The sequence below is a fragment of the Eptesicus fuscus genome, chromosome 13, assembly GCF_027574615.1.
Source record: "Eptesicus fuscus isolate TK198812 chromosome 13, DD_ASM_mEF_20220401, whole genome shotgun sequence".
NCBI lineage: Eukaryota > Metazoa > Chordata > Mammalia > Chiroptera > Vespertilionidae > Eptesicus > Eptesicus fuscus.
This window is the reverse complement of record NC_072485.1, coordinates 201,249-218,427: the sequence shown is the minus strand read 5'-3', so window position 1 is coordinate 218,427 and position 17,179 is coordinate 201,249. Positions and strand designations below refer to the sequence as shown.

Here is a 17,179-nt window from a genome sequence, read left to right as displayed (position 1 = left end):
TGTGGTTTGTGTGGGACCAAAGGCTCTGGGAATTCAATGCTGAGCCCTCTGAACTCATTTTATTCTTTATTGTATTATTTGATTCCTGGGGTCGAATTAAACATGGAAACAGAAGAACTTATACCCTTAGATATACAATCTGAGTTACTACCCGGGATTTCTGCGGGAGCTGACACTGACTTATGAGACCCATGTGTTTATTGGTCAGTTTCCTCACCTATGGGACGAAGGTTGAACCCGCCCCTCGGATCCTTTGGAGGCTGGATATGATGCATCCAGAGGGATTAACTGGCGGCTGGGAGAGGAAGATCAGAAGTCAACAGACACTTGTTTCCTTTACCCGGACAGAGTTAGAAAAACACAACTCTTTTTACCATATCACCTGGAAGGGCTATGCCTGTGGGAGGAGGTGCAGGGAACAGGGCTTCCCCCTTGCTCCCACCCCGCCCTCCCTCCCTCCATCCCTGCACTGGCCCAGCCGCCATCAGGGAATCACCCATCTCTCAGGAAGGAGCATGCTCAGTTTGCCGGGTGTCCGCGGCAGCCCCCCTCAGTGGCCGCGGATCTGGCCGTTGAGAGGCCACCCCGAGTCCCGCCCCCCAGCCTCCCGCTGCCCAATCGTGGGTGTAGTGGAGTGATGGTAATTTACATATTACTCTATTATTAGATAGGATGAATGGTTTACCAATAAGATCAAGCAAGAAATTAACTTTCTGGAAACAAATGAAAATGAACGCACAACCACTCAAAACCTATGAGACACAGTGAAAGCAGTGCTAAGAGGGAAGTTTACAGCACTACACACCCACCTCAAGAAACTAGAAAAAAGTACAGTAAACTAACCCTACAATTAAATTAATTAGAAGGAGAACAGCAAGAAAAGCCCAGAGGAAGTAGAAGAGTGGAAATAAATGACTTATAGACTAAAACAGTACAAAAGATCAATAAAATTAAGAGCTGGTTCTTGAAAAGGTAAACAAGTTTGATGAACCTGTAGCAAGACTCTTCAAGAAAAAGAGAGATAAATAAAATCAGAAATGAAAGAGGTGATATAACAACAGACACCACAGAAATAGAAAGGATTGTAAGCAAATACTGCACAACGATATGCCAATAAAATTGACAATCTGGGCAAAATGGACAAATTCCTAGAAAAGTACAATCTTCCAAGACTCAGGAAGAATAAGAAAACCTGAGTAGGTCAGTAACAATTGATGAAATTGGAGTAGTTATTTAAAAACTTCCAGCCAATGAAAGTCCTGGACCAGATGGATTTACAGGTGAATTTTACCAAACATTCAGAGAAGAAATAACACCTATGTTCCTCAAACTATTAAAAAAAATTCAAGAGAAAGAAACACTTCCAAGTTCTTTTTACAAAGCCAGAATTATCCTACCAAAACCAGATAAGGACACTACAAAGAAAGAAAGTTATAGATCAATATCCCTGATGAACACAGATGCTAAGATCCTCAACAAAATATTAATAAATTGGATCCAGCAATCTATATAATAAAAGTGTAACATGCTGATTAGGCCGGATGTCCAGAAGGACGTCTTTCAGCCCTAGGATCGAGGCAGCCCCCACAGCTGCGAGGGAGGGATCAAGGCCACTGCGGCTGCGAAGGCCTACTCTTGCATGAATTTCGTGCATTGGGCCTCTAGTATATTAAAATGATCATACACCATGGTCAAGTGGGATTTATTCTGGCGATGCAAGGTTGGTACAATATTCAAAAATCAATAAATTGATACATCACATAAACAAATTGAAAGATAAAAACCACATGATCATATCAATAGATGCAGAAAAAGCATTTGACAAAATCCAGCACCCATTTTTGATAAATCTAGTAAAGTGGGAATAGAGGGATTTTGCCTAAATATAATAAAGGCCACATGTGACAAACCAACAGCCAACATCATACTCAATGAACAAAACTAAAAGCGTTTCCCTAAGAATAGGAACAAGACTAGAATGTCCATTTTCATCACTCTCATTCAACATAATACTGGAAGTCCTAGCCACAGCAATCAGACAAAAAGAGATAAAAGGCATCAAGATTGGAAAGGAGGATGTAAAACTGTCATTATTCACAGATGACATGATATTGTGCATAGAAATCCCTAATAACTCCACTAGGAAAATACTAGGCTTAACAAATGAATTTGGCAATGTAGCAGGACACAGAATCAACATCCACAAATCTATTGCATTTTTATACACTAGTAATGAACTCTCAGAAAGAGAAACTAAAAAAGCAATCCCATTTACCATTGCAACAACAACAAAAAATAAGATACCTAGGCATAAACTTAACCAAGGAGGTAAAAGAACTGTACTTGGAAAACTATAGGACATTGAAAAATCAAACAGAGGAAGATAGAAATAAATGGAAGCATATACCATGTTCATGGATTGGAAGAATTAACATCATTAAAATGTCTATACTACCCAAAGTAATCTATGGATTCAGTGCAATCCCTATTAAAATACCAATGGCATACTTCACAGACCTAGAACAAATATTCCAAAAATTTATATAGAACCATAAAACACCCTGAATAGCTGCAGCAATCTTGAGAAAGAAGAACAAAGTAGGAGAGATCACAATATTGAATATCAAATTATACTACAAAGCCATTATTAACAAAACAGCCTTGGACTGGCACAAGAACAGGCATATAGACCAATGGATGACAACACAGACCCCAGAAATTGACCCAAGCCATTAGGCTCAATTAATATTTGACAAAGGAGGCAAAAACATACAATGGAGAAGAGACAGTTTCTTCATCGAATGGTGCTGGGAAAACCAGACAGATACATGCAAGAAGATGAAACTAGACCACCAATTTACACCATACACAAGAATAAACTCGAGGTGGGTAAAAGCCTTAAATGAAACCATAAAAATCTTAGGGGAGAACATAGTAAAATCTCAGACGTGTCAAGTAGCAGCATACTTATGGATACATCCTGTAGGGCAAAAGAAACAACGGAAAAAATAAACAAATGGGACTACATCAAAATAAAAAGCTTCTGCACAGAAAAAGAAACCACCATCAAAATGAAAAGGGAACCCACTGAATGGGAGAACATATTTGCCAATGATATATCTGATAAGGGGTTAATATCCAAAATATATAAAGTACTCATACAACTCAACAAAAGGAAGACAAGCAATCCAATTAGAAAATGGGCAGAAGACTTGAATAGACATTTTCCCAAAGAGGACATACAAATGGGCAAGAGACATATGAAAAAAATGCTCAAAGTTACTAATCAGAAAAATGCAAATTAAAACCACAATGAGATACCACCTCACACCTGTCAGAATGGCTGTCATCCAAAAAACAAGTGCTGGTGAGGATGTGGAGAAAAGGGAACACTAGTTCACTGCTGGTGGGAATGCAGACTGGAGCAGCCACTGTGGAGAATAGTATGGAGTTTCCTCAAAATATTAAAAATGGAACTTCCATTTGACCCAGTAATCCCACTTCTTGGAATATATCCTAAAACCCCCAAAACACCAATCAGAAAGAATATATGCACCCCTATGTTCATAGCAGCATTATTTACAATAGCTAAGATTTGGAAACAGCCCAAGTGCCCATCAGTAGATGAGTGGATAAAAAAGCTGTGGGACATTTACAAGATGGAATATTATGCAGCTGTAAAAAAAAAAAAAAAAAGAGGGATCTCTTACCGTTTGGGACAGCATGGATGGACCTGGAAAATATGCTAAGCAAAACAAGACAAACTAAGAAAGACAAATGTCACATAATCTAACTTATTTGTGGAATCGAATGAACAAAATGAATTGACCGACAAAATAAGACCCGAAGCATGGAGGCATGGAACAGGCTGACATACCTTGATGTGGGGGTCGGGAGGGGAGGGGAGAAGAGAAGAGATAAATCAAAGGACTTACATACTTAAAAGTATAGCCCATGTACATAGGCAGTAGGGTAGTGAAGACTTGGAGGGGTGGGTAGGGGTTCAGAAGATGGGGGTAGAAGGGGGAAAGGTGAGATATTTGTAATACTATCTATAATAATAAAAGGGCAATATGCTAATTAGACCAGACAGCCAAACGACCTTTTGGATGTCCTTCCAGACGCCCTTCTGTGCGAAGCCATGGTGCTATAGCAGTGGGGGGGCGGGGGTGGGTGTCCGAAGCAGAGGTGGATAGGGCGATGAGGCAGGCAGGCAAGCAGTTAGGGGTGATAGGCAGGCAGGCAGAGGGGTTAGGGACAATGAGGCAGGCTTGTTAGTGGTTAGGGGTGATCAGGCAGGCAGGCAGAGGCAGTTAGGGGCAATCAGGCAGGCAGGTGAGTGGTTAGGGGTGATCGCCAGGCAGACAGGCGAGAGTTTAGGAGGCAGCGGTCCCGGATTACATAGGGATTGGGCCTAAACGGGCAGTCTGACATTCCCTGAGGGGTCCTGGATTGTGAGAGCGTGCAGGCTGGGCTGAGGGACACCCCTCCCTCCGTGCATGAATTTCATGCACTGGGCTTCTAGTCAACAATAAAAAATATATTTTAAAAAATAAGTAAACACATACTATCTGGAAGGTAAACTAAAATATTTGACTTGAAAATCTATGAAGTTATTCTCAGTTTTCACCTTCTCTCTGAACCATTTGACAATGCTGATACATTTTCTTTGGTTTCTATAATACGGTATTAACTTGGTTCTTTTCTCTCTATAATTTTGTCTTTTCTTTACTGATTGCTGTTCCCTCTTGCAAATGTAGACATGACCTGAGTTTCTGTCCCTGATATTACTTTTACCAGGTTTATATTTTTAACTTTTTTGAATACTTTCTCTCTGTCCTTCAAATTCAGAATGACAACTTGAAATTCATCATTTTTCATCATGGCTAGAAATCAGTTTTCCTGATTCTTTCAGTGGCACTGTCATTCTTTGGTTAACCTTGTCTTATTTTTTTATAGTTATCTTAGACTTCTCCCTTTACCTTGTCCTCTCTAGTCAACTGACTGTGAGGTGCCATTGATTGTACCGTCACATTATTTTTCATCCCTTACTATTTCGTTCCATCCTCACTGCTTTGTTCAGTTTTCATCTTTTATTTTTTTTAAATTTAATAAATCTTTATTGTTCAGATTATTACAATTGTTTTTTCTTTTTCCCCCTATAGCTCCCCTCCACCGGTTCCCATCCCACCCTCTGCCCTTACCTCCCCCCCCCCCACTGTCCTCATCCACAGGTGTACGATGTTTGTCCAGTCTCTTCCTGCACCCCCACTCCCCTTTCCCCCTGAGAATTGTCAGTCCACTCCCTTTCTATGCCCCTGATTCTATTATATTCACCAGTTTATTCTGTTCATCAGATTTTTAATTCACTTGATTTTTAGATTCACTTGTTGATAGATATGTATTTGTTGTTCATAATTTTTATCTTTACTTTTTTCTTCTTCCTCTTCTTAAAGAATACCTTTCAGCATCCTAACTAATAATAGACAAATATGCAAATTGACCACACCCCCGACACACCCACGAGCCACGCCCATAAGCCACACCTACCATCCAATCAGAGCGAGTATGCAAATTAATCCATCCAAGATGGCTACAGCCACAGAGAGCAAGGTTTCCCAGGCAACAGAGGGAAACAAGCTTTCCGCCAGCCGTTGTAGGCCTAAGCCTCCACTCAAGCTACAAAGTTTCAATTATAGAAGGTAAACAAATTCAAACAGAAATGGCGTCAGAATGGAGCTTGAGAGAGCAGGCCAGGGTTGCCACCGGCAACAGGGGAAGCAAAGCTTTCCGCACACCCTGGCCAGGCCCATCTGCTTAAGGCAACAAAGTTTCAATTATAACCCCAACAGAAATGGCTGCGGGCCTCGGAGGGAGCCCCAGGCTTGGCTCCGCTCCAAGCTACAAAGTTTCAATTGTAGAAGGAAAATAAATTCCAGATACCAGGGCCTCCGCTTGGGTTGCCAGGGGGGCGTGGGTGGCCTGCAAGCCACCATAGGCCCCTCGCTCACGCCACCCCACGCCCCAAGGGAACCCCCACCCTGATGAGGAACACCCTTCAGGGCAAACCAGCTGGCCCCCACCCCTGTACCAGGCCTCTATCCTATCTAATAAAAGAGTAATATGCAGATTGATCATCACTGCAACACACAATATAGCTGCCCCATGTGGTCAAAGATCCTGCCCCCATGTGGACACAAGATTGCCAGCAGGGCATTTGGGAGGCACCTGGCCTGCAAGGGAGGGCAGTTGAGAAGGACCAGGCCTGCAAGGGAGGGCAGTTGGAGGTGATCAACCCTGCAGGAGAGGGCAGTTAGGGGTGACCAGGCCAGCAGAGGAGGGAAGTTGGGGGCAAACAGGCTGGCAGTGGAGTGTTTAGGGGGTGATCAGGCTGGCAGGCAGAAGCGGTTAGGGGCAATCAGGAAGGCAGGCAGGCAAGCAGTTGGGAGCCAGCAGTCCTGGATTGTGAGAGGGATGTCTGACTGCCTGTTTAGGCCCGATCAGTGGGATCAGGCCTAAACAGGCAGTCGAACATCCCTCGAGGGGTCCCAGATTGGAGAGGGTACAGGCTGGGCTGAGGGACCACACCCCTCTGTGCATGAATTTCGTGTACCGGGCTTCTAGTTTCATATAATACTGGTTTGGTGGTGAGAACTCCTTTAGCTTTTTCTTATTTGTGAAGCTCTTTATCTGACCTTCCATTCTGAATGATAGCTTTGCTGGGTAGAGTAATCTTGGTTGTAGGTTCTTGCTATTCATCACTTTGAATATTTCTTGCCACTCTCGTCTGGCCTGCATAGTTTCTGTTGAGAAATCAGCTGACAACCATATGGGTGCTCCCTTGTAAGTAACTAACTGTTTTTCTCTTGCTGCTTGTAAGATTCTCTCTTTGTCTTTTGCTCTTGGCATTTTAATTATGATGTGTCTTGGTGTGGTCCTCTTTGGATTCCTTTTGTTTGGGGTTCTCTGTGCTTCCTGGACTTGTAAATCTATTTCTTTCACCAGGTGGGGGAAGTTTTCTGTCATTATTTCTTCAAATAGGTTTTCAGTATCTTGCTCTCTCTCTTCTGCTGGCACCCCCATAATTCTGATGTTGGTATGCTTGAAGTTGTCCCAGAGGCTCCTTACACTATCTTCAACTTTTTGGATTCTTTTTTCTTTTTGCTTTACCGGTTGAGTGTTTTTTGCTTCTTTGTATTTCAAATCTTTGACTTGATTCTTGTGTTCCTCTAGTCTGCTGTTAGGTCTCTGTATAATATTTTTTATTTCAGTCAGTGTATGTTTAATTTCTAGGTGGTCCTTTTTCATATCCTCGAGGGTCTCACTAAATTTATCGGCCTTTTCTAGGAAATTCTTAAAAAACCTTATAACCGAGGTTTTGAACTCTATATCCAGTTGTTTGTTTTCCTCCATTTCTTTTGTTTGTGATCTGTTTCTTTGTCTCTGCATTTTCACTGCTTCCCTGAGTTGGTAGGGTAGCTTTGTGTGCTAGGTGTCCTATAGGGCCCAGTGGGTTGGCCTCCCCAGTTACCTGAGGTGGACACTCTTGGTGCACCCCTTTGTGGGCTGTGTGTTCAGCCTTGTTGTATTTAAGGCTTGATTGTTGTTGGTGTCATTGGGAGGAATTGATCTCCAAGCCAGTTGGCTGTGAGGATCAGCTGTGTCTACGCTGGGAGAACTTCTGTGCTGGAGACAGCTTCATGGGATCAGACTTGCAAAATTGCAAAAGCCTCTGTGCTCAGCTTGGATGGGGCGGAGTCTCAGGGCTGAGCAGACAGTCTTGGCTTCCCGTCAGCCGTGCCCTATGAGCCCCTGGGTCTCAGTGTCCCTCGGTACTCGCTGCAGGCACCTCTGAGAGAAAGCTGCTCTTGAGTTTTGTCCGCTGCCAGACAGTCCAGTTTCTCCCCCAATGAGTCTGGATTCCCTGATTCTCACCTGGAACTGGAGTTCAGCACAGTCAGGAGCTTCCGGTTCCCTCCAGGTAGAGAAAGCCAGCGGCGCCCTCAGCAGTCAGTCCTCTCTGTGCGCCTCCAGACCTCTGCCTTTCACGGCTCCCCTGAGTTTCCGCCTGACAGTCCAGATTCCGCCCCCCCCCCCCCCCCCCCGTAAGAGCGTGGGTCCCCAGGGGCTCGCCCAGAACTGGGGTTCAGTGCAGTTGGAAGTGGGGTTCAGTGCAGTCTGGAGCTTCCGACTCCCTCCCGCTAGCGAAAGCCAGCGGCAACCTCAGTAGTCAATCTTCTCTGCGTGCACGTGAAAAATATTTTTTTATTGATTTCAGAGAGGGAGAGAGAGATAGAAACATCAATGATGTAAGGGAATCATTGATCAGCAGCCTCCTGCACGCTCCCTACTGGCGATCGAGCCAGCAACTCAGGCATGTGCCCTTGACTGGAATCGAACCCGGGACCCTTCAGTCTACAGGCCGACACGCTATCTACTGAGCCACACCAGCTAGGGCTAGACTATTTTTATAGACTCATAACTTTCTTTCACTTTCATTTCACATTGATTCACTTCTCCATTCTTATATATTTTGTAAGATTAGTATTACTAAAATCAGGATCTGGGCATTCACTTGCAAGGAAGTACAAATAGTTTTTAAGATATACTATAATTTGTTTCTAGTTTATAATCCTACTTTAATTTACTATTCACCTAAATGTACTGCACTCTCTTCCAAAATTTCATTCCTGGAATATGGCTTCATAGTCTTCCTTTATTCATGCCATTCCCAAAGTCTTGAGAGGTTTACCCAGTATAACTTCCCGTTAGAACTCTCTTCATCCTTCAGGCCCATTTCAAATATTGCCTTCTTCCAGGACTTCCCTAGAGTTGTTCAGCTGTTTTTGTTGTCTGAGTCTTGACATCCTGCGTTGTATTCTAGTTATTTGTACTTATATTTGTCTTCATGTCTCCCATAATGCTTTACATACTAGAGACACTCATTCAGTTTTGATTGATTGTTGAAAGTGGGATGAGTATTGTAGTAAAGAGAATTGGAATAAAATGTTGACTCATCTTGGATTTTTCTTCTGAAAAAGTTTAAGGTAGAAGAAAATGTAACTTAGGAAAGAGACATAACTGTCAGAGTGATAGTCAAAAGAATGAAGTCAGCATACTTGGAACGGAAGGCACCTCTTTCCAGCCGCACTGTGCATTTAGAATCCAGGAGCCTCTTAGTGAAAGGATTATCTGAGGTCTCACTCATAAAATAACGAGCTCTTTTTAGGAGATTGTACATGGTTTTTCTCCTCACCCTTTCCTGAACTAATTTTGAAGACATGAGACTTAGAGAAGCTTGATCATGTAATCAAATCAAAGGTGAAAAGAAAAGTGCTTTCACTAAAGTAAATGTGGTTTCATTAATTTGCTGTTTGGCAGTATAGTTGTGTCTCCCCCCCCCCCCCCCAACGAATGTGTTATAGTGAAACTTTGTCACCTTTTTTGAATAGTTTTTTATGACTTCTTCCCTTCCCCACTTCGTAACATTACAAAGAACCTAATTTTTTCATTTTCAAAATATAATTCTTGGTAATTATCTTTTAATTTGTCTCTATTGTTGTATTGTAGTATTACAGATGTCCTCCTTTCCCCCACTAACCTCCCTCCTCCCCACTCCCGTCCCCCCCTTCCCAGGCCTTCACTCCTCTATTACCTGTGCCCGTGGGTTATTCATACATGCATACATGGTCTTCGATTGATCTCTTCCCTTCCCAGCACCAGCTCCCCCTACTCCCTCAGAGGACCCTCAGTCTGCTCCATGCTTCCATGTCTCTGGATCTACTTGGTTTGTCAGTTTATTTTGTTATGTAGATTCCACCTATGAGTGAGATCACATATACGTGTCTTTCTCTGACTGACTTACTTCACTTAGCATGAGACTCTCTAGGCCCCTCCATGCTGTCTCCAAGGGTAAGAGATCCTTCTTTTTACTGCTGCATCGTATTCCATGGTGTAAATGTCCCACAGCTTTTTTATTCACTCATCTGCTGATGGGCACTTGGGCTGTTCCAGATCTTGGCTTTTGCATCTCGGATGATTAGTGAACATTTCTTCATGTCTCTGCGCCTTTTGTATGTCCTGAGCATTTCTTCATGTCTCTGCGCCTTATGTCCTCTTTGGAAAAGTCTTCTCCCCTTTTTGTTTTTTTTTATTGGATTGTCTTTTGTTGAGTTGTATGAGTACTTTATATATTTTGGAAATTAACCCCTTATCAGATGTATCATGGCAAATATGTTCTCCATTCAGTGGGCTCCCTTTTCATTTTGATGGTGGTTTCTTTTTCTGTGCAGAAGCCTTTTATATTGATGTCGTCCCGTTTGTTTATTTTCTTCTTATGTTTGTTTTGTCTTAGGCGATGTATTGGTGAGAATTTTGTTGCACGAGATGTCTTATATTTTGCTGCCTATATTTTCTTCAAGGATTTTTATGGCTTCACAACTTACAGTTAAATCTTTTATGCATTTTGAGTTTATTCTAGTGTGTGGTGTGAGTTGGTGGTCTAGTTTCATTTTTACATATAGCAGTCCAGTTAGTCCAACACCATTTATTGAAGAGACAGTCTTTACTCCATTGTATACTCTTGCCTCCTTTGTCAAAGATTAACTGAGCATTATGGAGTGGGTCAATTTCTGGGTTATATGTTCTGTTCTATTGATCTGTATGCCTGTTCTTGTACCAGTACCAGGCTGTTTTGATTATGGTAGCTTTGTAGTAGTATAGCTTGATATCTGGTATTGTGATCCGTCCAACTTTGTTCTTCTTTCTAAAGATTGCAGTAGCCTTTTTGGTTCCATATAAGTTTTTGGAGTGTTTGTTCTAGATCTGTGAAATATGTTGTTGGTGTTTTGTTCTAGATCTGTGAAATATTTTGTGACACCTTACTAGAAGGCCTAGCCACAGTGATCAGACAAGAAGAAACAGACAAACAAAAAAGGCATCCAAATTGGAAAGGAAGATTTGCAGATGACATGATATAGTACATAGAAAACCCTATAGACTCCACCAAAAAACTACAAGATTTAATAAATGATTTTGCCAAGGTAGTAGGATACAAAAATAACACCCGGAAATTGTTGGCATTTTTATACACCTGCCCCGGCCAGCGGGGTCTTCTAACGGGGGTACCGAGGCGGCGCACCTAAGAGAATGAGAGACAGACAAGGGACGCAAAGAATGGAGGCAAGACAAAGGGGTTTCTGATCAAGCCTCGAAATTTTATTTTTTACAGCGTTCCTTATATGTGGTTTCTAGAAGGGTGGATGCCTAGGAGGGGTGGGGGCTGACCTAGATAATCGGCTAAAGTCGTAACTATAGATAAAGGGTGTGGCAGTTGAAGGGCGGCTACAGAAGGAATGCTTTGTCCTCAGGCAGGAGGAGGTGGGCCTAGTTTCAGTAACTTACTGAAGGTCAGAGTTAATCCTTTGACCAACTCTTGGCTCCTGACATACACCAATAATGAACTTTCAGAAACAGGAACTTAAAAAACAATCCCAGTTACCACTGCAATAAAAAAAATTACGAGCCTTGGCCTGTGTGAAAAAAAAATTAAGATACTTAAGAATAAACTTAACCAAGGAGGTAAAAGACCTGTACTCAGAAAACTATAGAAAGTTATGAAAAAAGATGGAAGAAGAATAAACAAGTGGAAGAAGATACCAAGTTCATGGACTGGTAGAATTAACATAATAAAAATGTCCATACTTCCCAAAGCAGTCTATAGATTCAGTGCACTCCCCATTAAAATACCAACATCATAGTTCACAGGCCTAGAACAGACACTCCAGACATTTATATGGTTTTTATCTTTTGAGTAAAGAGTAATCTTTTTTTTTTTTTGTACTTGACAAGAGTTTTTATTTTATTTATTTACTTTTTTAAATTTCTTTATTGATTAAGGTGTCACATATTTGTCCTCATCCCCCCATTCCCATCCCACACCCCTCCCCACAGATGCCCCAACCCCCTATTGAACTTAACCATTGGTTAGGCTCATATGCATGCACAAAACTCCTTTGGTTGATCTCTCCCCCCTCCCCCCAACCTCCCCTATCCTCCCTCTGAGGCCCGATAGTCCGATCGATGCCTCCTTGTTTCTGGTTCTGTTCTTGTTCCTCAGTCTATGTTGTTCATCATTTCCCCTAGATGAGCGAGATCATGTGTCACTAGAGATATACTTATAAGAACCGAATGTGAGACGAGCAATAATAGTTATGCTGACAGGCAAATGAATCAGTCTGTAGTGAGTTTCTTTCTGGACCAACAGTTCTTTAGAGACCCAATTTCAATGTCCACCAGTTCCTTATGTGTACATGTCAGCACTGATCCCTCAGCTCTGGATGGTGGACAAATGGTGGTAACGGAGGTCCGACTCCCTCTGGTTTGGTTTCGGCCGGACCCAGGGGCACGGCTTCACCCGGACTCAGGGGAACGTGGCCTCACCCAGACCCAGGGGGCGCGTGACCTCACCCGGGCCCGGGACCCAGCCTGACCAGGATCCAGGGGCACACGGCCTCTCCCGGACCCAGGATCCGGCATCACCCGGACCCAGAGGAGCGTGGCCTCACCCGGACCCAGGGGCGTGTGGCCTCACCCAGATCCAGGGGCACACGGCCTCACCCGGACCCGGGATCCGGCTTCACCCGGACCCAAGGGCGCGTGGCCTCCCCCGGACCCAGGGGTGCGTGGCCTCTCCCAGACCCAGGGGTGCATGGCCTCACCCGGACCTAGGTGCGCACGGCCTCACCCGAACCTGGGACCCAGCCTCACCCTGATCCAGGGGCACATGGCCTCACCCGGACCCGGGATCCAGCTTCACCCAGACCCAGGGGCGCGTGGCCTCACCCGGACCCAGGGGCGCGTGGCCTCACCCGGGCCCGGGACCCAGCCTCACCCGGATCCAGGAGCACACGGCCTCACCCGGACCCGGGATCTGGCTTCACCCGGAGCCAGAGGAGCGTGGCCTCACCCGGACCCAGGGGCGCGTGGCCTCACCCGGGCCCAGGGATCCAGCCTCACCCGGGTCCAATGGCGCGTGGCCTCTCCCAGACCTAGGTGCACGAGGCCTCACCCAGATCCAGGGACACATGGCTTCACCCGGACCCGGGGGCGCGTGGCCTCTCCCAGACCCAGGGGCGCGTGGCCTCACCCAGAGCTAGATGCGCGAGGCCTCACCCATGCCCGGGACCCAGCCTCACCCGGATCCAGGGACACATGGCCTCACCTGGACCCGGGGGCACGTAGCCTCTCCCAGACCCAGGGGTGTGTGGCCTCACCCAGACCCAGGGGCGCGTGGCCTCACCCGGACCCTGGACCCAGCCTCACCCAGATCCAGGGACACATGGCCTCACCCGGACCCAGGGGCGCGTGGCCTCACCCGGACCTGGGACCCAGCCTCACATGGATCCAGGGACACATGGCCTCACCTGGACCCGGGGGCGTGTGGCCTCTCCCAGACCCAGGGGCGCGTGGCCTCACCCGAACCTAGGTGCGCGAGGCCTCACCTGGATCCAGGGACACATGGCCTCACCCGGACCCGGGGGCACGTGGCCTCTCCCAGACCCAGGGGCGCGTGGCCTCACCCGGACCTAGGTGCGCGAGGCCTCACCCGGATCCAGGGACACATGGCCTCACCCGGAACCAGGGGCGCGTGGCCTCTCCCAGACCCAGGAAGAGTAATCTTTTTATGTTGGTTTCACTTAACCACGTCATTCTAAAAGGGAAAAAAAAAAAAGTCCTTTGTTAGAAAGAGAAAATGAAATTTAGGAAAGGATAGTGTTTACTAAATTTGATAAAACATCTTTATTTCACAGATGTCATAAAACCAGATATCTGTTGTTAGCTTCCATGTGAAATATCATACTCTTTAAAAAAAAAAACAGGCAATAAAAAAATGTGTTTATAAGTAGAGGAGTTATTTTATGTTTGTAACTAGTTATTTGTAACTAGAGTTATTTAGATGGGAATCAAATTATTTTAATTAGAATTTAGCCAGTGTCCTTATAGGAGTATTTCTCTACTTTGCATAGTTTTCAGATCTATGCTATTACTTTTTCTTAAAAAGTGGCTGGATATGATTTATTTAAAATATATTTTATGTAAAATACATTCAGTTTTACTTAGCAAATATTCCTTGAGCAGCTATTATATGCCATGCACTATCAGTGATGGGAGACAAAGATAAGGGAAGATTATTCCTGTTTTCTGGAAGTTCAGTCTAGTACAAAAGGAAGAATTGTAGTGGTTAGGGGTGATCAGGCTGGCAGGCAGAACCGGTTAGGGGCAATCAGGAAGGCAGGCAGGCAAGCAGTTGGGAGCCAGCAGTCCTGGATTGTGAGAGGGATGTCCGACTGCCCCGTTTAGGCCCGATCCTGGGATTATTATTATCCCAGGGATCGGGCCTAAACGGGCAGTCGGACATCCCTCCAGGAGTCCCAGATTGGAGAGGGTACAGCTGGGCTGAGGGACAACCCCCCTCCGTGCACGAATTTCGTGCACCGGGCCTCTAGTATAGTTAATAATATGTATACTAGACAATAGGGATTTAGCAAAACAAACCAACAAACAAACGATGGACTGTATGTGTGTGTTAAAATCAGGAAAAGTAGAAATTAATTTTGAAAATGGCTCTTTTGGAGTTAGGAGTCCATTTTTATTTTTTATTTTTTTAAAATAACACACAGGGCCTGTCATCTGTACCAGCCTCTGACTCTTAGTAGGACATTGTTCTGTCTCCTTATTTGTTTTTCTGCTGTTCTCCATGTCAAGATTTGAGTTTTTTGAGAGCATACTTGTAGTAGTTTTGTATTCCTCACAATATCTATAGACTGCAATGTTAAATAGCTAGTAGATAATAAATACAAATTTGCTATAATAAAGAAGTGGATTTTTTTTCCAAAGTTGTTATAATTTAGTCAGTGATTTCAGTGTTAAGGGTGCATTTATTCTGTGCAGTGGGTTAAAACAATTTTTGGTCTACAACAAGTAGAAAGAACATCACTCTCAAGAAAAAAACATTTATTTTATTTTGAATGAGAAGGAACATAATAAAACTAAGCATCTGAGAGGCTGGATTTCTGAATTTTGAGATATGGCAGCTTAGTTTTCAGTTAATTAAGTTTATGCAGATGGCATAGATTAATAGGACAGAATAGTATCATTAGTTTGAATTTCATAGGTTCTTAATTGGCTGTATATATAAGGTATGTTTCCTTTTGTATTAGTCTAGTAATCTACACTAAAAAAAAAAAAAAGAGAAAGATGCAAATTGACCGTACCTTCGTGACTCCCACCAGCCGATCAAGAGTGAGTATGCAAATCAACCCAACCACGATGGCAGGTTAATTTGTATGCGCAGGTGCTGAGCGGCTGGGGGTGACGACACAGGTGTTCTGCACCACTCCAGCTGCTCAGGGCCTCTGGGCAGCGTGGGAAGGTGGGGCCAGAGCAGAAAGGAGGTGCCGGTAGCCAGGGAAAGGAAGGCCCATTCTTGCATGAATCTTCGTGCATCGGGCTTCTAGTTCTTATATATTAAAAGGTATCAGATTCTTAGGTTAGCAGATGTCATAATAATACGTGGACAATGTAGTGGGTTTGGGGAGAAGAGACGGGAATAGGGTGTGCCCATCGTTCTTTCTCCTTTTCCTCTTTCTCCTTTGTTCTCCATCTTTTAAAAAAATATATATATTTCCATTGATTTCAGAGAGAAAGGGAGAGGAAGAGAGAGACAGAAACATCAATGATGAGAGGGAATCATTGATTGGCTGACTCCTGCACGTTAGACCGAGCCCACAACCCAGGCAAGTGCCCTTGACCAGAATCGAACCTGGGACCTTTGGGTCTGCAGGCCGACGCTCTATCCACTGAGCCACACCGGCTAAGGCCTCCATATTCTCCTTTTGATTTAGAATTAAAGGGAAAGTTACTAGACTGAACAATTTTGAATTGGAGAAAACAGATTTGTAGTATTTTGAGGGAATCCTGTTGTATTTACTCAACCCTTAAAAGTCTGTTAGGGCCCTGGGTCTGTTTGCTAAAGTTGACTGTGTGTACTGGTATTTTTTTTCCCTCTTAGATCACCTCCCTTTCTGAGTTTCCATCCTTTCCCTAGACTCTTCTACTTATCCAGTTTTCATTTATTTATTAGCAATTTTTTAAAAAAGTTTTTCCTGTGCCAGGCAATTGCCAGGTCCTGACATAAGACTGTAATAAAATAGAGCCCCTGTCCGTTTCCTCGGAGCATATACTCTGAGGAAAGGACAAGACGAATATAAATCAGATGGCACTGTGGGGTAACCAGAGGTGCAGGGGGCTATAGGGACTCCCCTCCTCCAGCCTGGATTGTTGTAAAAGGCTTCTAAGAGGAGGTGATTTGTTTCTCGTAGCTTTTCTATTGTCTCTCATCTCTGAAGTTCCCTATTCCTAGAAGTCCTGCTTTGTTAAATTTTCTTCTCTCTTCCTGCCCCATTTAAAACTAATTTGCTTATCTGTTAAAGTAAAATTTAGACAAAGACATAAATGAGGATTGTTCCTTTTAAAGGAGAAATTGCAAAAATGATAGGAGTTAGTTAACATACAGGTGTTAATTGGTTTTTAACTGATGGCTATATGTCTGATGAGGAAAGTCCAAAGACAATTTACCTTCAATCATAATAAAACTAGAGGCCTGGGGCACGAAATCATGCATGAGTAGGGTTTGTAGGCCTGGCCGGCGATCAGGGCCGATCAGGGTCTTCCGGCTGCCAGGTCAGGCCTTCCTTCCCTGGCTGCCAGCTGGGCCTTCTTTCATTCCGCACCGCCCCCTGGTGGTCACTGCATGTCTTAGTGAGTGATCGAACTCTGGGTCTCCCGGTTGAACTCCCGAGGGGACACTTTGCATATTATGTTAGCCTTTTATATCAATAGATAATACTTAACATTTATGAGCCCTTAGTATGTGTCAGGCATTAAATAATTACTTTATGTTCATTGTATTACAGTGAAATGGCCAAACATGCAAACTCTTAACCCTCACTCGCCCTCATTTTCACAAGCACCCGGTTCTCTAAAGCAGCAGTCGCCAACCGGTGGTTCGTGAAGTCTGAAAGGTTGGTGACCGCTGCTCTAAAGTGACCTGAAGATGAGTCTGCGAGTGGCTGAGTACAATGAACACCAAGATTAGAACCTTCAATTCACTGACTTG

At 44.1% G+C, this 17,179-nt stretch overlaps 1 protein-coding gene across 4 annotated transcripts in view; it reads left to right on the top strand.

Moving 5' to 3' along the window:
* Positions 1–17,179, top strand: part of ARHGEF12 (Rho guanine nucleotide exchange factor 12) — a 250,615-nt gene that overhangs the window by 74,138 nt on the left and 159,298 nt on the right. Inside the window, exon 1 of one of the 4 annotated variants that reach the window (XM_054724755.1) lies at positions 14,969–15,303. The exons of the other annotated variants lie outside the window; for them this stretch is intronic. The gene's annotated coding sequence lies outside the window, so the exon portion shown is untranslated. Of the gene's footprint in view, positions 1–14,968; positions 15,304–17,179 lie in introns of those variants that run through there. 4 annotated transcript variants of the gene reach the window in all.